The sequence below is a fragment of the Sus scrofa genome, chromosome 14 (assembly GCF_054392235.1).
Source record: "Sus scrofa isolate SSC_HxYL_T2T_F1_AM1 chromosome 14, Sscrofa_HxYL_maternal_Yorkshire_Landrace_v2.0, whole genome shotgun sequence".
Taxonomy (NCBI): domain Eukaryota; kingdom Metazoa; phylum Chordata; class Mammalia; order Artiodactyla; family Suidae; genus Sus; species Sus scrofa.
The window spans coordinates 124,039,501-124,062,747 of record NC_139396.1 but is presented as its reverse complement, the minus strand read 5'-3'; the positions used below and the strand labels follow the sequence as shown (position 1 = coordinate 124,062,747).

Sequence of the window (23,247 nt, the reverse complement as noted above, 5' to 3'; positions counted from 1 at the left end):
GCTGAAAAGGTTGAAGGAATTTTCCACAGATCATAGGCTTTCAAATAGTACTTGATAAAGTAACTATTTATTCACTACTTTTTATCCACCAGAACATAGGGTAGCCATTCTAAGTAGAGAGACCTGTATGAGTCAAGGCTTATAGAGATCTTATCCATCCTCCAAGACCCAACACAAATGAAATCTCTTTTGTGAAGATTCCTGCTTCCCCCAATACTATTTAAGACTGATTTCCATTGTTTCAGTATTACTTGGCATGGTGGAAACGGCTGTGCTTATTTTATCCTCCATCATTTGGTAAGGCATAAGTCCTTTAAGAGCAGCATTCACATCCTGTTCCTCTTCATACATAAACATCCCCTTGACACCAACAATAAATTTGTTTAAAGAACAAGTGAACCCAGAACACACTTCAAAGAGTGGTAAATACTCTAAAGATAACCCCGGACTTACACACTTTGTGCTTTGATGTAGCCAATTTCAGAAAAGCATAGAATTAAATTGGAGCCCACTACAAGATCAGCTTAGCTTTGTTTATTCTCAAGCTTTCTCCTGAGAGATGAAATCTCTGAATTGAGTCATATCATTTGAACTAGTTGATCCTGATTTTCTTTATGACTCTTGGCTCTATTTATACCAAGAAAAGAGAAGAACTGGGCAGAGACCCAATAGGTTGATTCAATGTCAAAAATCAATTCTGAAAACCCTTTTCTTCTCCTTCAGTAGCAGATTATTTTTATTTTTTCCTGAATGGCTCAAATGACAAGGTAAAATTTCAATTACACTTTTCCTGGTGATGTACTGTTTAAGAATTAGCTGAAACTTAATCTTTGCTACACGTATATACACCTCCCCAGAATTCCCAAGACCCAAAAATATATCTCAAAGAGAAAGGAAGTGAGAATTATTGGTGACTATGTGGCATAGGGACCAATAATCTAAATTATTCAAGCCAAAAATATTATCTGTTTCCAATAGTACAGTATGAAAAGAGCAACTAGAATTTGACAACAAGGAGCTTAATTTGTGTACTCTTTTCCACAATCCATAGATGACTTATCCCAGGTCCTACTTATTTATTCATTCAGTTTCCCCATTTATAGAATCTAGTTCCCTTCCAATGCTGAGACTTTATGGCTCCAAAGGTGAAATCTCTTCCCTGCAGCTATAAAAATCAGCTAGAGCACTGGGCTCACAGCATCACGGTCCAAACCACTATAGCCGTTCCCATCTTGTAATATCTCCCATATGAGGCTTCATTTTATAAGTACACATACACTTCAGTATTCAGCCTTTTCATCTGGAAGGTTTTAGAAACCAATCAGCAATGTGTGTCTTTACTTTCTAACGTCTTTGGAATTTGAGTGAGAAGAACAGAAAACAATTTTACATAGCAGATAACAGAGACAGATCTATGTAGGGCTCAATAAAACTATTAAATAAGCTAAATTAGTTTCACTTCGGTTTACCTTCCTCCTGCCAGTGAACGTTTGTGCAGATTCAGCTCTCAAGTTATTTATATTTCTTATACTGAATTATTCTTCACTTAACTGATTAGAAACCAAGGATCTCCATCTCAGAAGTCTACCAAGGCCAGGAAGGTAACGTAATCAGGCTGAGTATAGTACAAGAAAAAGAAGTAGTAGGATGAAATGGAGTATATACCATACCTAAAGGCATTTAAATCAATTTAAAATAAAAAAGCAAAACCAAAAACATGCCAGGTAAATAAAACAATTCTTCCTGTCCAACTTAGCCAGAATTTGTAATTCTTGTTATAAACTTTTTAAAATCATGGACATCACACTCAGCTTTATAGCTCCAGCATCATCTAAAAGAGTGTCTTACCTCTATTAAGTGCTCAATAAATATTTGTTGAATTGAATTAATCTCAGAGGAACAGTCCTGGAAATTTAGATATACTGACCCCTGGTGGTGGAGGAGAGGGATCACTATGGCTGTAGGGTAGAAGCCACAGCACTGTCTTAGGGCCAACATGGCTGAATGCTTAAGTGTTTCACATGGGATCTCATTTGATTCTCACAAAAGCACCAAGAACTAAATATTATAATTACCACATTTAAAGTTGATGAAACCAGGTCTTCAGTTAAGAAATTGGAAATTGCCCAAGGCTCATTAGCAAGGGGACTGTGATTTTGTTGGAATTCTGTCTGAATCTGAGCTTTAGGCTTAAGGGGGAAAACAAATCTTTAGACTTTTTTCCTATGTCACTGTTTTGTCTTCCAATGAAAATATGTTTATAAAACAATTTCAGTTTAACTTATTAAAACTTTCATGGGATAGTCAAAAAAAAATGTGTTTCTATTACTCTCTTGTTAGCTAAAGCTTTGTTTTTATAACTGCCTACTCTAATTCTTATAACTTTAATGCTTAAGGGAGTGTCAGTCCCCCCAAAAAATTGGTTCTAAACTCCTCCTCAGACTTATTTCATACTACAGTTGAAAATGGAAGGAGGGGAGTTCCCATTGTGCTGCAGTGGAAACGAATCTGACGAGGAACTATGAGATTGTGGGTTCAATCCCTGGCCTCACTCAGTGGGTTAAGGATCCAGCGTTGCCATGAGCGGTGGTGTAGGTCACAGACTTGGCTCAGATCTTATGTTGCTGAGGCTGTGGCACAGGCCAGCAGCTATAGCTCTGATTCTACCCCTAGCCTGGGCACCTCCATATGCCGCAGGTGCAGCCCTAAAAAGCAAATAAAAAAAAAAAGTAAGAAAGAAAGAAAATGGAAGGAGGAAGAATATTTTTCAGGCATGAGAAAGAAAGAGCAACAGCAAGGATGGACCTTGAGGGCATTGTGTTGGAAATAAGTCAGAGAAATATACTGCATGGTATTGTGTACAAGTGGAATATGAAAAAAAAAAATCAAACTCAGAAACAGAGGTAGAAAGGGGTTGTCAGGATCTAGAGGTGAGGGAGAGAGAGATGTTGGTAAAAGGGTACAAACTTTCAGCTATAAAATGGTTAAGGTCTAAGAATCTAATGGAAAACATAGTGACTATAGTTGGTAACACTGAATTATTTAACTGAAATTTGTTAAGAGAGTCGAATTTAAATATTCCCACCAAAAATAAAAGAGAAAGATAAGCATGTGAGGTGATGGTAACCTATGGTTACCAAAGGGAAGTTGGGGGGAGGGATAAATTAGGAATTTCAGATTAACGGATATATACTACCATATATAAAACAGATAAATAGCAAGGACCTACTGTATAGCATAGGAAACCAAATCCACTATGTTTTTTATTTTTTGTCTTTTTAGGGCCGCACCTGGGGCATATGGAGGTTCCCAGGCTAGGGGTCGAATTGGAGCCATTAGCCTCCGGCCTACACCACAGCCACAGGATTGCCAGATCCGAGCCGCATCTGTGACCTACACCACAACTCACGGCAATGCCAGATCCTTAACCAACTGAGTGAGGCCAGGGATTGAACCTGTGTCCTCATGGATGTTAGATTCGTTTCCACTGAGCCATGACGGGAATGCCCAAATTCATTATCTTGTAATAACCTATAACGGCAAAGAATGTGAAAATACATGTATATACTCTGAATATATATATATATACACACACACACATACAGTATATATATATATGTTTCTTTACAGTATACCTCAGACTAACACAACATTGTAAATCAACTATACCTCATTAATTGCTTAAAATAATAATAATAAATTGCTACTTCAAAAAAAAAGAAATGTACTAAGACTAGAACTCAAATGTTTCTTACAAAAAAAAAAAAAACATATGAGATGGATGTTTTAATTAACTAGATGGGATGTGGGAATCGTTTCACAATATACTCATATATCAAATTGCTACAATGAACACTTTAAATATCTTGCAACTTTATGTTAATTATTCCTCAATCAAGCTGAATTTAAAAAAACAAAAACAAAAAACGGGCGTTCCCACTGTGGCTCAGCAGTAATGAACCCAACTAGTATCCATGAGGATGTGGGTTCAATCCCTGGTCCTGCTCAAAGGGTTAAGGATCAGTGTTGCCACAAACTTTGGTGTAGGTTACAGACAAGGCTGGATCCCATTTTGCTGTGGCTGGCAGCTGTAGCTCTGATTTGACCCCTAGCCTGGGAACCTCCATGTACCATAGATGCAGTCTTAAAAAGACAAAAAAAAAAAAAAAAAAAAAAAAAAAAACAACAACAAAAACCCACAAAGGAAGTGGAAGGAGGAGGGAAGTTGAGCCTTCTATGACTTGTCTGATTTTCCTTTTAGGCTAAAATTAAAATGTTGGTCCTCCAGACACCTCCTACCTGCCCAGCATCTGTTCACTCGTGGTCAGGAAGCCTTTTCTTGGTTCTTTTTCCTACTGAATTCTGTTACTAGAAGTGTTATTTCTGTTCCAGGGCTCATGTCTCATTTGTAGGCTTCAACAGTCATACTGACCCTTCTGGTTTATTCATCCCCATTTTCCTCCTTCTACCTACTACGTAATCAACAATGATTGTAGGTAATTCAACAGCCTTCCTTAGCTGCAATCCCCCTCCAATTAAAGATCACCAAGTGTTTTTTCCAAGACATCCCAAAGGAAGGTAGTAAAACATCATGGGCATGAAAATAAACTTTTGAGTCAGGCTGATCTGAGCCTGAACTTCCATTCTCGTTATTTTCTAACTGTATGTCCTTGGAAATTCAGTTTTCTCATCTATGAAACAAAATGATGCGATCTTTCTAAGGTAACTATTGGAAATATAACATTAGGTAATAGTTTGTGTGAAAGAATCATAACCATTTTTAAAATAAGCAAGGACAAAAACTTAAAATCAAGCAAAGACAATATCCCATTCTGTTGGGGAACAATAGAATGCAACACTTTTGAGTGTTTTGAGTCGTGATCAAAATAAATCAGCTTTTTATGTGTTATGCCCTGGCCAGGAAAGTGCAAAGCTTCTGCCTATCATTGGAAGCACCCTGACCTTAGCTGGTCATTTAGATCTCCGGGATCCACAGGCAGTGCCCACACTTCTGGACTTCTTCCTGCATGGTGCCTTCAACTCCCTGTGTGAACACTTATCCCCGCTCCCCTTTGGATCCTCTGCCTCCTGCCCTGCAGCTGCTGCCAGTGAGGAAGCCAGTATTTTGCCCTTCACTAGGCTGTCTCCAGATCCATGCAGGCAATTCCATATATCCCAAATCTTCAGGTTCTTTGGTGTGGAGCAAAGACAAAGATGGATCTCTTGTTAAAACAGATCACCTCTCATGGCATAACATCCTGGCTCTAGAATGCTTAAAAGACCCTTTGTCCACCATGCCAGAGATGCTCCCTTTACCACAGTGGTATTTAGAAACCACGGCCCCCCTCTACAGTTCCCCGCAAGCTTTTCCAGGGACCCTTCTCTCCATTGCCCCCATAAGCAATTTTGATTCACATCAGTTTTCTGGGAGGCAGCAGGCAAGTTGGTTAAGAGTATACCTCAAGTTACAAAGACACATGGATTGGGGTCTCACCTTGCTCTTTAAGGGTCTCGGCTACAAAATCTGATGTGGCCACAGCCAGCATAGGTAAATCTGCTGTGAACTGGGAAGAGCCCCTTAAGTTTCTCAGAGTCACAGTTTGAGGAGTGGAACAGAAGCTGAATTTTATGCCCCACTCATTCCCTTGACCAATTGTATGCAGCCACTTAAGACAATCCTGTATTTACAATCTACGTGTTTTGAGAATGAAATAAGATAATAATGCAAAATATTAGCCTAGTGCCTGGCACATGATAAGCACCCTACATATAGTAACTTTTTCTTTCTATCCATCAGACACAGCACTGCCAGGGCTCTATTCTCTAATCTCCTCTAATCTTGTTTCTTCTGTTTCACAACCAACAAATACTGTAACTTTCAAATAAGTGGGATTTTTTTTTATCAACTCATCTGAAAAACTCACTGAAAATATTCTGCATGTTATGAAGTGAATCTGGAAATATTTGTAAAAAGACTGTCAGTTTTTTCCAAATTAAATGACAGTGGAGAATGGATAAGGATTTTTTAAAAAATCACTTTCTAGTGTTAAAAACAAGATAATAGGTCCCAAATGGAATCACTTAGGAGACCTCTGTCACCAAAATAAGACTTAATTACAACCCTAGCTCTTCCAGAAATAGAATCTCAAACCAGTCAATCAAGAATCACCTGATCAGCACTGAGTTAAGTGATGTGCCCAGCAGTCTCCTGTCACCTCCTAAAGGCAAGTAACTTTACAATAACCAACCTGCTATTTTGCCTACTGTAACTTCCAGGTTTCTGCTCCTTTCTGGCTGCAAAAGTCTCTCATTTCACGTGGTTCCCTGGAGCTCCTTCATCTCTGCTGGAAAGGATGCTGCTTGATTCAAAACTCTTCAAGTTTTTAATATGTCTTAGTTTATCTTTTAACACTGGACAGTATCAAATAACTTGCCATTCTCCAAAGATCATCTAGAGAACATTCAATGGTTTCTGGTAAGAAAGTTTTCTTAAACAAAAGTTTTTAAATATGAGCTGAATATTAGATGATGTTGAGAAACTACCATTGTTAGCAATGATAGGTAATGGTTTTGTGGCTATATAGGAAAATATTTCTAGAGAAGCATGCTGAAAATTTTAAGAATGAAGTATCACATCACTAAATTGCTTTACAACAGTTCAGCAATAATGGAGGTCACGTCAACAGAAAGTTACATAAAAATAATTCACCTGAGAAATGAAGTAAATATGGAAAAAAAGTTAATATTTTGTTGACTGTAAGAGATGGATATTTGCACATTATTGGGATATTCTTTCTACAGACTGAAATTTTTCATTAAACAGGAAAAAAATAAGGTAAAAACCAAGTCCCTAACAAAAAGAAAAAAAATTTTTCAAGAAATAAGTTCTTAATATCCAACTCTATCTCGGAAAGTGTTTAAATAACTTTTGGCCTGTTTGACTATGTACCCAAAGGAATCAAGATTCTCTATCAACCAAAAAACAGAATGTTCTCCATAACAAATCCTTGTAATTATCCAAACTAAGCAACAGTGATCGGATTGCTTCTATTATTATTTGATTACTATTGACTCCATTCTTCTCAAGAGGGACTTGTTCTCAAGCATGTATTTTTATACATCAGTTTAATATTGAAAAGCAGAATATAGCACCTCAAAAGAAGCTTCTTTGGCATAAGGATTATTGTGGCCGCTTATTTTTAAGAACTAGCAGACAGGGAAAAGTTCTGAAAATGAAATACAAGTTACTCTTTTGTAAAAGACAGATATACATACAAGGGAAATCTCCATTTGTAAGGGGGTCTCCCTCTCTGAACCAAGAAGAGGGGGTGACTCTAAATCTCTAGAAAGTCTTATCAATCTGCCTAACTAGCTTACCTTTGTTTACTGTGCTTTTGCAGGTAACCTCCCATAAGTGACTCTTCTCCCTGCCCCATTTCTTCTTTGGGCCTTAGCTTGAAATGCTATTTAACTGAGGGGTTGGACCATTTTAGGGAATTACTCAGTTTTCCTGAGTATCTTCCATGTTATAGGAGGTATACATGTTACTAAATTTCTGTTTGTTTTTCCCATTAGCCTTGGGGTTTTGTTTTGTTTTGTTTTTAATTACAGAGGTGTTTCAGCCAAGAACTTAAATAGGAGAGGGAAATTATTTTTTTTCTCCCTCACGATATATTATTGTCTACTTTTAGTTTATTTTTAAATTTATTTTATTAATAACATTGTTTCATTCTACTTAATTTCATGGTTATTTTCTATTTATGGCAAGTACCTCATTTTATATTTACAGTAATTTCCTTTTCAAATAAGTTTAAGTAAAGAAATGAGTTGATTTCAGAAAAATATTGGCAAAAATGATGAAGGTGATAATTGAGTGGCTAAGGTTTGGAAAATATTGAGCTAAAGAAAAGAGAAAAAAATTAAGCTGAGTTTTAACAAGTTATGTTCCATAAAACATTACTCACAAAATATGCTCCCTGGGGAAGAAAATGATTTTCAGTTAAAATGAGTTTGGGAAAAGCTATACACCACATCGTCCTCTTAAGAGATCCACAATGCACATTAGCATTTTAAAAGCTTGGAGAAGGTCCGCAATAAAGAAGCTCATTTAATTTTAGTGAGCAGTTCCCTAATTTATTGGACCGGAATTTTTTTTTTCTTAAATAAAACTATCAACATTGAGATCCATTTTAGGAACTACTAGTAGTAAGGGATTTCATGTTTGGAGAAGAAGGGTTTGCCTGGATTAATGAGGGATAGACATCAATTGGGGCCTGCCTTTCTCCCTCTCCTCCAGTGCTTGGTCCTTTCAGAGGATCAGAGGGCAGATAAGCTAACAAAACACCAGGGGCTGATATGGAAGAGAGAAGACCCAAATAAGAGAGGAGATGTTGACTAGCTCAGCAGCAGGTCAGATCCCACAACAGAAATAACTCAGCAGAAATCTCAGTGGTGGTAGTCAGTGCTGAAGTTGGGAGGGGAGAAGGTTTGAAGGCTGAGATAAAGGAAAATTTTTTTTTTTTTGTCTTTTTGTCTTTTTAGGGCTGCACCCATGGCATATGGAGGTTCCCAGGCTAGGGGTCTAATTAGAGCCGTAGCCGCTGGCCTATGCCACAGCCACAGCAACACCAGATCTGAGCCACATCTGCAACCTACACCACAGCTTACAACAACGCCGGATCCTTAACCCACTGAGCAAGCCAGGGATTGAACCTGCAACCTCATGGTTCCCTGATTGGATTTGTTCCCTCTGTGCCAGGACAGGAACCCCTGAGGTGTTCTTTTAAATTACAAAAGTAGCTCACTAGAATTCAAGTTTAAGATTTAGGAGTCTCGTTTACTTTCAAAATGCTTTCTAGACATTAACTTTCAAACAGGGGTTACCATTTTCTTTTCTGACACCTGCCTACTTTGTGCTGTGTACTGAAAAATAATCTACATGACACTGGCTAAAAAGTTAAAGAGTGTTTCATGAAACAAGGAATTTTAAAGAGTTATTTTCAGTGTCTAAGGTTTGGTAAATCCACCTGTTTAATAAAGATGCTTTTTATTTATTTATTTATTTAATATATTTTTTATTTTTTTTTAATTTACTTTTTCCCACTGTACAGCAAGGGGATCAAGTTATCCTTACATGTATACATTTTTTCCCCTACCCTTTGTTCTGTTGCAATATGAGTATCTAGACATAGTTCTCAATGCTACTCAGCAGGATCTCCTTGTAAATCTATTCTAAGTTGTGTCTGATAAGCCCAAGCTCCCAATCCCTCCCACTCCCTCCCTCTCCCATCAGGTAGCCACAAGTCTATTTTCCAAGGCCATGATTTTCTTTTCTGAGGAGATGTTCATTTGTGCTGGATATTAGATTCCAGTTATAAGTGATATCATATGGTATTTGTCTTTGTCTTTCTGACTCATTTCACTCAGTATGAGATTCTCTAGTTCTATCCATGTTGCTGCAAATGGCATGATGTCATCCTTTTTTATGGCTGAGTAGTATTCCATTGTGTATATATACCACCTCTTCCGAATCCAGTCATCTGTCGATGGACATTTGGGTTGTTTCCATGTCCTGGCTATTGTGAAGAGTGCTGCAATGAACATGCAGGTGCATGTGTCTCTTTTAAGTAGAGTTTTGTCTGGATATATGTCCAAGAGTGGGATTGCGGGGTCATATGGAAGTTCTATGTATAGATTTCTAAGGTATCTCCAAACTGTTCTCCATCGTGGCTGTACCAGCTTACATTCCCATCAACAGTGCAGGAGGGTTCCCTTTTCTCCACAGCCCCTCCAGCACTTGTTATTTGTGCACTTATTAATGAGGGCCATTCTGACTGGTGTGAGGTGGTATCTCATGGTAGTTTTGATTTGCATTTCTCTTATAATCAGCGATGTTGAGCATTTTTTCATGTGTTTGCTGGCCATCTGTATATCTTCCTTGGAAAAGATGCTTTTTAAAAGTATCAAAAGGTGCAAACTTCAGAGAGAGTGGAATGAAGAAGAAGACCATCTTAAATATCTCGGCATGAGTTTGTTTTGCAGGCCCAATGTGCAAAATACAAAGGAAGACATGGAAAAGTTTCTTCCTATAAACCCTAAGAAGATATATATATATGATTTATATATATATATTTCATATATAATGAAATGTGTATATATATAACATTTCATATATATATAATGAAATACTACTCAGCCATAAAAAACAATGGAACAATGCCATTTGCAGCAACATGGATGGACCTAAAGATTATCACACTAAGTGAGGTTGGACAGTGAAAGACAAACATCATATGATATCACTTATATCTGGAATCTGAAAAAAAAAGGATACAAATAAGCTTATTGCAAGACAGAAATAGACTCACAGACCTTGAAAAATTTATGATCACCAAAGTGGACATGTGGAGGGGAGGGATGGACTGGGGGTTGGGGATTGCAGATGCACACTGAGGTATATGGAATGATTGGCCAAGAGGGACCTGCTAACACAGAAAACTCTACCCAATACTCTGAGATAATCTATGTGGAAAAAGAATCTGAAAGAAAATGGATGTATGTACATGTATAACTGAATCACCTTGTTATACAGCCAAAATTATTACAGCCTTGTAAATCAATTAACCTCAATAAAACTTTAAAATATGAAAAATAAATTGGTAACTAAAAGGCAAATAGATATATACCCTGAAATTCTAAGTACAATGTAACAGAGCAGGACCCTATGTAGCCTTTCTGGGGCAGACCCTCCCCCCATATCCTTTGCTTTAGACTTGCTGAAGTACCTATATAATAGTATCTGATACACAATTCCTGAGTTTGTTGGCTTCGAAAACTACCACCAAATAGAAGAAATTAATCACTTGATGCTCATTAACACATGGCCCCTGGACCTACTGGTGCCTCAAGATTGATAATGTTTACTGCCCTGTTACCTCAATTAACCAATCAGAGAACTATGCAAGAGCTAAACACATACCCTGAGATAGCCCTCTGTCCACCTTCTCCTGGCCTTTAGAAATGCTTTCCTCAAACCCTTCTAGGAGTTTGGGGGTGTGAGCCACCCGTCTCCCGACAAGACTCCAAAATAAACCTTTCTCTGCTCCAAATGCTGACATTTTGGTATTATTTGGTCTCACTGTGCTTTGGACGTGCAAACTTGTGGTCACTAACAACAATAGCATTAGACTAGGAATACTGAGCCTCTCTGGGATAAACAGCACTCAACTATGAAGGGCTTGATGCACTTCCAAAGTACAGAAGAAGGGAATGTAAGCTGGTACAACCACTACGGAAAACAGTATGGAGGTACCTTAGAAATCTATACATAGAACTTCCATATGACCCCGCAATCCCACTCTTGGACATATATCCGGACAATACTTTCCTTAAAAAAGACACATGCACCTGCATGTTCACTGCAGCACTACGCACAATAGCCAAGACATGGAAACAACCCAAATGTCCATCAACAGATGATTGAATTAGGAAGATGGTATATATACACAATGGAATACTACTCATCCATAAAAAATAACAAAATAATGCCACTTGCAGCAACATGGATGGAACGAGACTCTCATACTGAGTGAAGTAAATCAGAAAGACAAAAACTGTATGATATCACTTATATCTGGAATCTAACATATGGCACAAATGAACCTTTCTACAGAAAAGAAAATCATGGACTTGCAGAATAGACTTGTGGTTGCCAAGGGGGAGGGGGAGGGAATGCGATGGATTGGGAGCTTGGGGCTAATGGATGCAAACTATTGCTTTTGGAGTGGATTAGCCATGAGATCCTGCTGTTAAGCACTGAGAACTATGTCTAGTCACTTATGCTAGAGCATGATAATGGGAGAAAAAAAATGTATACATGTATGTGTGACTGGGTCACTATGCTGTACAGTAGGGGGAAAAATTGTATTGGGAAATAACAATAAAAAAAAAGTACAGAAGAAAAGCACAAAATACATCTTTGTGCCTAACACACAGTAAACATGTTGTAAACATCAGCCACTAATTCCTTCAAGATACCATATTGTCCATTTCCCCCCCCCCCCAGTATTTCTCTGTGTGATATGGCTGGGAGGGCTTATATTCTTCCATAATGCTGGAAAGAAAAAAAGGAACTAAAATTCAAGCTGATTCCTTGCAGTAGATAACAGCTGAAGAATTGGGGAAGAAAGCCAATATTTTCCCAAAACAAGTAAATTAATCTGAAAAAAAGAAAAAATTTCTATGTTTCCCTTGTTTTTTAAATAAGAATGTGCTAGAAGCAGACTATGAATTACAGACAATGTGAGAAGCAGCAATGTCAATCATTTTCAGATTCTGGGAGCCCTACACCATGCCTACTTATCCCCATAAAACCTTATAGTCGTCCCATAACCAACCAGACTTATCTTCTCCTGAGTGGGTCTGAAAGCAGGGATGTCATGAGTAAGCTTTATGTGTAGTAACATGGCATGTGACACGGTTACAACATGACAGGTTTTCAGAGCCCACAGATATTATCCATGTTCAACTTCACCTGGGAGTGAACTGCAGAAATAGATAGAAAAACACAGTTCAAGTGAAGTTGAACAATCTTACAGATCTTGTGGAATAGTATGAGTCTAAAAGCCAAGGTATCTTTCTCACCCTTTAGGGCTACTCACCCTGCGTCTCAAAGCTGGAGACAGGTTCTTTATCCATTTTCCCATCTGCAAAATGAAAGTAGAGGATGGATGACACCCCTCAAGCATTTCTAGGGTTTTGATATTATAGAAGTTTTTTCTCTAGGTTCATTTTGTCTTTATTTGTCATTAGGCCTCCAAATCTCAGCCAGAACCTCTCCTCTGAGGTCACAGTCTTCCATAATCCCCGCCAGCAAAATGACTTCATCACTCTTGCTCTACCTAATGATCAATGAAGAAGCAGTTAATGTGTAGCCGAAAAGCACTGCATCCCAAATGCACTTGCTCTGACATGGCATCTCTGTGCCTTTCCCTTGATCCCACAACTGCTAGAGACCAGAGACAGGGTATCTGGACATGGAGCATCTCTCAATGAAAAGAAATAAGCTACTTGTTTCCTCTCACCTAGTCTAGACACTAACCCCTCCCTTGGCTGGGCTCACTGTGCCCCTAAGTGAACACTGGACTGTATGTTCTTTAAGGTATTTGGGGGCTTTAGCAATCTTCAACAATCTGTAGTTCTCAGCTGACTTCATCATTTCTGGACTCTTATTCTAGTTCTATGAGATAAGGTAACACTTCTAAGCACTTGTTAATTAGCTTTGAGCATAGGGCTTCAGAGCCAGGGGAAGAAGAGGCTCACCCTTTGGGTAATGCTTTTGGAAACTCTGCACCAAAGACTTAAAACAAGCTTATCACAGACTGTGTGGTCAGAAAAATCTGCTTTACTCCAGTGGATCTGAACTGAGATTATGAGGGCACTTTCAGCAAGTCTGTTTCTCTGAAACCATCAAATTATATCTTTCTGGTTAGGAAAACAAGGTTTTCTGTTCTGTTTGTCTTTAGTTCTAAAATCAGTTGCCTGTATCTGAATGGTATAGGGACAAATATAAATTACATAAAAATAAGGGGCTTAATTCTCCCTGTTGAACACAAGGGAATAGACTTCTCCCCACAACTCCTTTTACCCTGAGCATTTACTTTAGAAAATTTGTCGTTTTAAGTTCTTTGTCTTTTTGAAATGTATATAATTCCCTTTAGAAACTGCATAATCCTGGGCAAAGCATGTGTCTGCTATATGATTAAGAGTGGTCACGCCCCAGGGAAAGTGCTTCACATGCTAGACTTCTGAAACAAAACAGATCAAATGAATCATGCAAAGTGCCTAAAACAGTGCTTGACACTTGCTAATTATTATTTTCATCGTCCTTGAAACCAGCAGTTTTCTCCCTTTTGTACCTGAAGCAGGTGATAGATGGGCCCCAGGCTGAGCAACTGTAATCTATTCCCTGTGGATGAATACCTTCAAGATAAAAGCTGCATCCTGCTTAGATAAAAGATCCCTTTCTTATTCTTGAGGTGAAGGAGATCTCTGCAACTACCCACTCACAGAAATGTTCCTCGGGGGGTCAGAGAAAGGAGGGTCACCAGATGATAGAGAGCACTTCCTGTCAACTTCCCAGAGACCCTAGTGCTAAATTCCGTCCTGAGGGTAGGGCCTTGAGTCAGACCAAAGCCAGACAAGCAAGACGACTGGCTAGAGGAAGCCCAGAAAGACTGCCCCCATAGGAGTGATTTAAAGGACCTCCAAATGTGCTTTACACGTTGCTCTCATCCTCTGAATCTTTCTCTCTTCCTTTCTACCATCACCCCCAGCCTGCCTATGCCTGTATTTTCTCTGCACCTACCTTCTTTCTCTTCTCTCTTTAAATAAACACTTAATTGACTCAATATCCTCAGTCTCTTTCTTTCTTCAAAGAGACAAAGTTCTCGGGACCTACATCAAGTGGTTAAGAGTTCAGCATTCTCATCCGACAGCCACCCAAGAACACACCCACTGTTTGGGCCCCAAGAGACCTGTTAGAATCCAGTTTGTGGATCTGTACTCCTGAGGACCAGACCCTAAATCCAGTGACCTCTACCAAGGCTCAATCACCCTAGTGCACCTCAAGAAACAGCTCATTCAGGTCCATGAGTTTTTTGGTCATCTCTTTAAGGTTAATATATTGAAATGTTCTAAAATTAGGTTGTGATGATGATGGTTATACAACTATAAATATAATAAAATTCACTGAATTACAAAAAATAAAGAAAATAATATATATTTTTAAAAAAATAAACACGAGATGCAATTGATCTAACAAATCGGACTATGTTTAGATTTTTTTTCATACTTTATGAAATCATGGAAAAATTCCTTAAGGCTTATTAGGATTGAGACATTGTAAAAGTATATTCTCCAAGATGACAAAGGTCAACTTTTTGGCCAAGACCTAAGTAGCAAGTCCCTGCTTCAGTCAGTATCAACTTGTTCTCTTTCCAGGGAAATCCCAATAGAGTTATCATTAGCGTGACCATAAATTTTATTGTCCAACCAAAACATTTCACTGTAAGGGGAACTGTAAGTAATTTTGCCAAGACAATAAGCACAAACCCTGACTCCTCTTGGCAGCACATATAGGATTATCATATCCTCTGAGAAGTTAGCTGGAGCTATCCGCAGTTTAGGGCATTCCCTCTCCCACATACCTTGGTCAAGTCCCATCTTCCAGTTCAGTAAAAGAGAAGGGCTTTGTGAGCTAAGAATATTATAAGCAATTCCAGGAGTTCCTGTTGTGGCTCAGTGGGTTAGGAACCTGATACAGATTCCATGAGAATGCATGTTCAATCCCTGGTCTCATTCAGTGTGTTAAGGATCTGGAGTTACAACAAGCTGCAGAGTAGGTTGCAGATGTGCTTCAGATCCTGAATTACTGTGGCTGTAGTGTAGGCCTGCAACTGCAGCTCTGATTTGACCCCTAGCCATGGAATTTCCATATGCTGCAGAGACAGCTCTGAAAATGGGAAACAAACAAAAAAAGCAATTCGCCATCAAAGGATCATTCTCCATTTCTGTGGCTACCACACAATGAACATATTAATTTATAATTTACACTTGCCTGGTCTAAAAATATTTAAAGATGTCTTTTGGCCACTTAAAATTGAATATGATACATAAGTATGAAAAATAATAACTACTGTTTGTAGAGTGATTACTCTGGAATGAGCACAGTGCCAGACACTTTACATACATTATCTTAACTAAGCTGCCCAGCAATCAATACTTTCCACATAAAGAAAGCAGAGCATGCAGAGGTGAAGCCCTTCACCCAAAGTTCACATGGCTTGTAAATGTCAGAACCAGGATGTGTTTTATTGCAGGGAAAGTGATACATTCTTTATAACAAAATTTTAATTTGATTGTGTTCTGTTGCATTTTTATCAGTATTTAAAATTGGATATACTCTTGCTGCTAAATAAGTCCTTTTTTTCTTCAGATGAGTAAATGTATTGTGACTGAATTAAGCAATAATATTTTTACATTCAAAAACACAAGGGCCAATGGGATTTTGTACTGAAAGGACTGTTAATGATCTTTGGTCATTCCTATATGATCATTATAAAATGCCTCAAAAATGTTTTGGAAAGAAATTTCATTTAAAAATTGTATAAGCTGTCACTGTATGCAGATGACATGACAGTATATATAGAAAACCCTAAGGACTCAACCCAAAAACTACTCAAACTGATCAACAAATTCAGCAAAGTAACAGGATATAAGATTAACAATCAGAAATCAATTATTTCTGTATACTAACAATGAAATATTAGAAAAGGAATACAAAAATACAATACCTTTTCAAATTGCACCCCCAAAAATCAAATACCTGGGAATACACCTGACCAAAGAGGTAAAAGACTTATATGCCAAGAACTACAAAACATTAATCAAGAACATTAAAGAGGATTCAAAGAAATGGAAAGATACTCCATGCTCTTGGGTTGGAAAAATTAGCATTGTAAAAATAGCCATACTACCCACAGCAATCTACAGATTCAATGCACAATTCCTATCAAATTACCCATGATATTTTTCACATAACTAGAACAAACAATCCAAACATTTATATGGAACCACAAAAGACCCAGAACTGCCAAAGCAATTCTAAGGAACAAAAACCAAGCAGGAGGCATAACTCTCCCAGACTTCAGGCAATATTACAAAGCCACAGTCATCAAGACAGTGTGGTATTGATACCAAAACAGACATACAGACTAATGGAACAGAATAGAGAGCCCAGAAATAAACCCAGACACCTATGGTCAATTAATCTTCAACAAAGAAGGCAAGAACACAAAATGGGAAAAAGACAGTCTTTTTAGCAAGTGGTGCTGGGAAACCTGGACAGCAACATGCAAATCAATGAAACTAGAACACACCTTCACGCCAAGCACAAAAATACTCAATATGGCTTAAAGACCTAAATATAAGACAAGACACCATCAAACTCCTAGAAGAGAACATGGGCAAAAACATTCTCTGACATCAACCTTACAAATGTTTTCTCAGGTCAGTCTCCCAAAGCAACAGAAATAAAAGCAAAAATTAATCAGTGGGACCTAATCAAACTGACAAGCTTTTGCACAGCAAAAGAAACCAAAAAGAAAACAAAAAGACAGCTTACAGAGTGGGAGAAAATAGTTTCAAACAATACAACTGACAAGGGCTTAATCTCTAAAATATACAAACAACTTACACAATTCAACAGTAAAAAAAGCCAACAACCCAATTGAAAAATGGGCAGAAGACCTGAATAGACATTTTTCCAAAGATATATAGATGGCCAACAAGCACATTAAAAAATGTTCAACATCACTGATTATAAGACAAATGCAAATCAAAACTACCATGAGGTACCACCTCACACCAGTCAGAATGGCCATCATTAATAAGTGCACAAATAACAAGTGCTGGAGGGGGTGTGTAGAAAAGGGAACCCTCCTGCACTGTTGGTGGGAATGTAAGCTGGTACAACCACTATGGAAAACAGTATGGAGATATCTTAGAAAACTATACATAGAACTACTATATGACCCAGCAATCTCACTCTTGGGCATATATCCGGACAATACTTTCCTTAAAAAAGACACATGCACCTGCATGTTCACTGCAGCACTACACACAATAGCCAAGACATGGAGACAACTCAAATGTCCATCAACAGATGATTGAATTAGGAAGATGTGGTATATATACACAATGGAATACTTACTCAGCCATAAAAAGAATGAAATAATGCCACTTGCAGCAACATGGATGGAACGAGACTCTCATACTGAGTGAAATAAGTCAGAAAGAGAAAGAAAATACCATGTGATATCATTTATATCTGGAATCTAATATACAGCACAAATGAACCTTTCCGCAGAAAAGAAAATCATGGAGTTGGAGAGTAGACTTGTGGTTGCCAAGGGCGAGTGGGAGCTAGTGGAGTGGACTGAGAGCTTGGGGTTAATAGATGCAGACTGTTGCCATTGGAATGGATAGGCAATGAGATCCTGCCGTATAGCGCTTGGAACTATGTCTGGTCACTTGTGTTGGAGCATGACAATGTGAGAAAAAAGAATGTATACATGTATGTGTAACCAGGTCACCATACTGTATAGTAGAAAGTTGACAGAACACTGTAAGCCAGCTCTAATGAAAAAATAAAAAAAGAATTTTAAAAAATTGTATAAGCTGACATTAAATACTGGAAAATCCTCAACTGACTTCCCCATAATTAAGAGAAACTCAGAAGTATATATACTCAATTTAAAGACTGTAAGACAAATCATATTCTTTCTTCTTCTGTGTAACTTTGTTGATATCCATAGCCCCCAAAAGTGATGCATTTGCAGATTGTGTGTTTTTCCCCTGTGACAACCTAATTCACCCACAATACTAAAGAAGGGAAATAATTACCATAAAGTTGGAAGGATGAAATGGGAAAGGTTACAAGCATTAAAAGAAATCATCTTTCCTTTTATCAAAGCAACCAACAGTCACATCAGAGATATACAGAGTCTTCGAGAGCTGTCCTGACTATTCAAAAAAAGTGACATCATTTTTCCAAATTCCAATCTCTTGGAATTAAAGTGTCACCTCATCCATAAATACCCATAATCTCTAATGACCTCTAAACCCACTCCTGGAGCCTGGTAATGTAAAAATGATTGCATTTTCCTCAGCATCTGGAAGAGTTTATCTATTCTCTGGATGTGCAATAACCTTATTATAGATGTCATCTGTGTTAGCAAGGAATTGATCTTGGATTACTTTAATCTTCTTTAACATGGTCTGATCAAATTGAACATTTTAAAAGAGGAAAGTGGACAGAGGAAAAAATCAACAGCAATCATCCATATCTCTCATTTTTTTTTATCCTAGTCACAGGAAGGTATATGCCAGTGATACAGCCTTTCTGTTTCTGAAGATTAAGATGGATGATAGATATAGTAATGCCCCTCGCAAACTGCGATTAGGCTGGTGTGAGCTCTACCTGACAAAGCACTTGGTTATAGGAAAGTTGGAAGAATTGGACTGGGTCTCAGAAGATCATAAGACAGATTTGGTTGACCTCCAGCACTTACCATGTGGCTGGTCTTTTCATGGTCTGATCCACATTCTCTGCTCTACCGGCTCCTTCCATCAGACCCAGTTCTTTTTCCCCCACTAATGTTGTGTGAATGAGAAACTGAGGTTTATTTCTCACTGACTTAATTATTCAATGATTGTTCAAAGAAGGTTCAGTGATTATTAGTTCAACTGCTTTATCTTGCTTAGAAAGACCCATTTTATTAGGTGGTGAAACCTAAAGCAATTGTGGCCATGATAGGCTAACCAGTTAAAATCTGTATTTACCCTATGTACTCAAAGATGCATGTTATAAATCAAAACATATTCAACATCTAAACCTAAACATATGCATAGAGGGTCTCATTTTGCCTTTCCTCATGGTGTGATAATCCCAACCTTTTTTTTTTTTTTTTCTTTCTTTCTTTTTTTTTTTTTTAAGGCTGCAGGCACAGCATATGGAAGTTCCCATACTAGGGGTCAAACTGGAGCTGCAGCTTCCAGCCTATGCCAGAGCCACATGGGATCTAAATCACATCTGCAATGTACACACCACAGCTCATGGCAACACCAGATCCTTAACCTACTGAGCGAGGCCAGGGATCAAACTCACATCCTCATGGATACTAGTAAGGTTCAGTTTCTGCTGAGCTGCAACAGGAAACTCTCTTAACCTTTTACTAGAAATATCCTCCGATAGACATTTAGGATTTTGAACCAGGCATATGTGTACCCAATAGTGTCCAGAATGAACGAGATAGGTATCAAAGTTTAATTTTTTCATGTTCAATAGCAATGGCTCATATTCCCAGGAGTCACTGTGTTGAAGAAGGAGGTTCTTCATATTCAAAGGAGATTATGCTTCTTTTCAGGAGCTCTGAAAGCTTGCACCTATACCAGACTCACCCTATTTCTAGTCACTAGACCTGTCATGTCATTTCCCTGCCTTGTCATGGTATTCTGAGGAGATGCTCTAGAGACTCATAGAAAAGTCCTTTGATTCTAAGAATGGAGAAAACATGGAATCTAGCTCTGCATTGTTTTATGAGCCCTATTTACCCCATTGATAAGTTAGCTAGACTGTCCAATAATGGCCAGCATTCACTAAGTGCTATGCGTGATGCCTGGGTCTAAATCTTTATTGACAATGTCTCAATTAACCCTTACAAACAACTGCATGATACTGCTCTCATTATAAACCTGTCCTATGATGAGAACAAAGCCAAGAGAAATTCAACAGTTCATCCCAGGTCACACAGTGAGTGGGAGATGTGGGATGAGAACCCCGGTGATATGACTCTACCAATGAGCTCTTGAACTCTACACTGTATTACTATAGTGGTTCCTTCTAGTAGAGTCAAACTGAAGATCTAAAAAGTGTATTGTACTCTATTTTTAAATCCTGAAATAATGTCCTTTATATCTTCTATCATCACCAGGTAGGTATTATTTGCCTAATTCTCATGCTCCCTTGTTGATTTCTCCCTTTGTTCCAATCCTACTCACTGACCACATCTAGGGGTGGGTGGGGGGGAATGCTTAGCCTTGGATAATTCCTGAGCACACATTCATCAGAACCCAGCAGCATCTCTAAAACTGAAGAAATCCACCAGGAAAACTCTATATTCCCCGAGGCTGAAGATTTTCCATGGACATTCTATTTGTGGAATAAGTGTCCTGACCTGAATCTGAAAAGTCTATATATCCTCAATGTTTTTTTCCCTGCAGTTCAAATATTTGAAACTGTTTTTGCAGCTTACATTGCCTCTTACCCCAAGGCAAGAACAAGATTAGTCAAAAGGCTAATTATGCAGATATCTCTATTAGATTTCTTCAGCCTAACAGATTCTGAAAGCACTTGCCTATCTACTGTAGAGAAAACATTGATTTCTGTGGTTTGGCACCCACTGAGCAGAAATTTCAGATCAGGCCCCACAGGTTATACTGGATTTGAATAATAATGCTGGCTGGAGTAGCTATCTATCTATTGCAAAGATCTAATCTGAGGCTGTCTGCTGCTGTTTTATTACAGTCATGCAGCTACTGACTCCCTTACCCACTGGCCCCCCAGCAGTACCAGAGTATGGTACTGAGAGAACAGAATCCTCACTGAATTACTTGGCTTCCACTTGCTGGTGGGAGGATGGGCTGGAAAAACATTTGAACGCATTGGAATGCTTTCATACACAATTTTAAATCAGCAACAATCCAAGCGTCTGTTTCTTTCTAATACTAAAAAACAAATTTTCAAATCTCAGTATGTGTTTTAGAGTTAATGGACACAAGTATAAAAGACCCTTTTATACTCCAAAGCTAAGCTGTACAAATAAAAATGACATTCGAAAAAGAGAAAAGAAATTTAAGATCAGCCCCATAGCCAAGGTCACTGTGAATGTGCTTTTCTCTTATCAGCTGAATCTCTACTTGCCATGACCAGCTTGTTCAAGGATGGCTGGGTTGTGGTCCAACATCTGCTAAAAATTAGTTGTATAATTTTAATCAAATCACTAAATTGCCTGACTTCTGCTTATTTGTTAAAAATGAGAGGGGGACTTAAATAACCTTAAAAAAAAAAAAAAAAAAACCTCACCTGAAAACAGGGGCTTTGGGTTAATACAGATCTATGTTTAATCCTGGCTTCAACATTTATTAGCTTGTCAAGTATAACCTCTGTAAGCCTCACTGTTTTTATCTATGAAATGGGTGCCAATACCTGCTTTGCAGGGTATTGCAAGGAATGAACTAGATAATACCCATAAAATGTCTGGGATAATTGTTCTTACCAGGGGCAATTTTGCCCCCACAGAATATATGCAAAAATGTCTGAAAACAGTTTTAGTTGTCACAACTGGGGAATACTATTGGCATCTGGTACCAAGAAGCAAAGGCTACATGCACAGAGCAGCATCCTACAACACAATGTCAATCTTGGGAAGGCTGAGAACCCCTGAACATAACATCTGGCTCACTATAAGCACTCCATAAATGGTGGAAATTGTGGCTCTCATTGGCATCAGAGAACAACACATTGGAAAGGATAGAAGTATCTTGGAGCATGTGAACATTTTAGGAGGGTACATTCTCCTCTTGAAGAAAGATAGTTTTTTTGTTTATTTTTTTCTCAGGGCTTTTCTCTGATCAGATCAGAAATGCTCTGGTCTGGCATTAGGCCTATTATCTTTACATCCAAGCGTGCAAACACCAACAGAATGTTTATCCCATATCCCAAGACCAAATTCAGCCAATAACATAAAACCCTGGAATTTTCCACTCGTCTATCAACCTAATCAGAAAAGACTCCAAACTTAATTAATTTGCATTAAAATTCCTCCCTTTTCCAAATTAATAATCTACTGTAGGTCAACCATAAATCATTTACTCCAAAAAGTCCTATGCAGTAATTACTCCTTTCCAATTCAGTGCACTAAATTAGATTATAATTATTAGTCACACTTGCAGCTTTTGTTTAGACTCTAACTCCAGCCAACACAAAACAAATGTTTGGAATGTTTATAAGGACTTTCTTTCTCTTTAATTTAACAGCTGTTTTGTTTTGCTTTTTTCTTTTTACATTCAGTGGAAATTATTCTATAGAAGTTGGGTTTGCTTGACATCATGCAAATTATAAGAAGGAACAACCTGGCTGACATTTGCACACACGGTTCCATAACCCCCATGGCCAGAAGAAGGTGATGTTATCAAAGGGTAATAAGAGGTCCACTGGCCTGAGATTTTCATTCCGGTGGGTCTGTAAGACAACCTGAATGTCTCATGTGTTTGTGGTTTACTGTTAGTGTCCACGCCCACCACAACATGATGATAAGAAGGATGAACTTTGAAGTCAGTGTTCATACACCTGTCCTAACCAGTTCATCTACCAGCAATAAGACCGTGGGAATGTCCTTCTTCAAAATTCAACTTCTCATCTGAAAATTGCACATTCTATTAACAGTATCTACCACCAGCGTTGTGGTGAGAGTAAAATAAAATAATGCCTAGGACCTAGTAAAAGCTTAATATTGCCCACTATTGTGTTATTACTAGTGCAAGGATTATGTCTGTTCTGTTCACCATTGTAGACTCAGTCCCCGGTACAGTGTTCACAGAGATTATGGGCTCAATAAACAGTTGCTG

General features: G+C 38.2%; 1 long non-coding RNA gene across 2 annotated transcripts in view; it reads right to left on the bottom strand.

The window, feature by feature from the left end:
* LOC146396975 (uncharacterized) overlaps positions 1–23,247 on the bottom strand; it is a 184,569-nt gene that overhangs the window by 89,382 nt on the left and 71,940 nt on the right. Inside the window, exon 3 of one of the 2 annotated variants that reach the window (XR_014826606.1) lies at positions 12,660–12,704. The exons of the other annotated variant lie outside the window; for it this stretch is intronic. This is a non-coding gene — a long non-coding RNA (uncharacterized LOC146396975). The remainder of the gene's footprint in view (positions 1–12,659; positions 12,705–23,247) is intronic. 2 annotated transcript variants of the gene reach the window in all.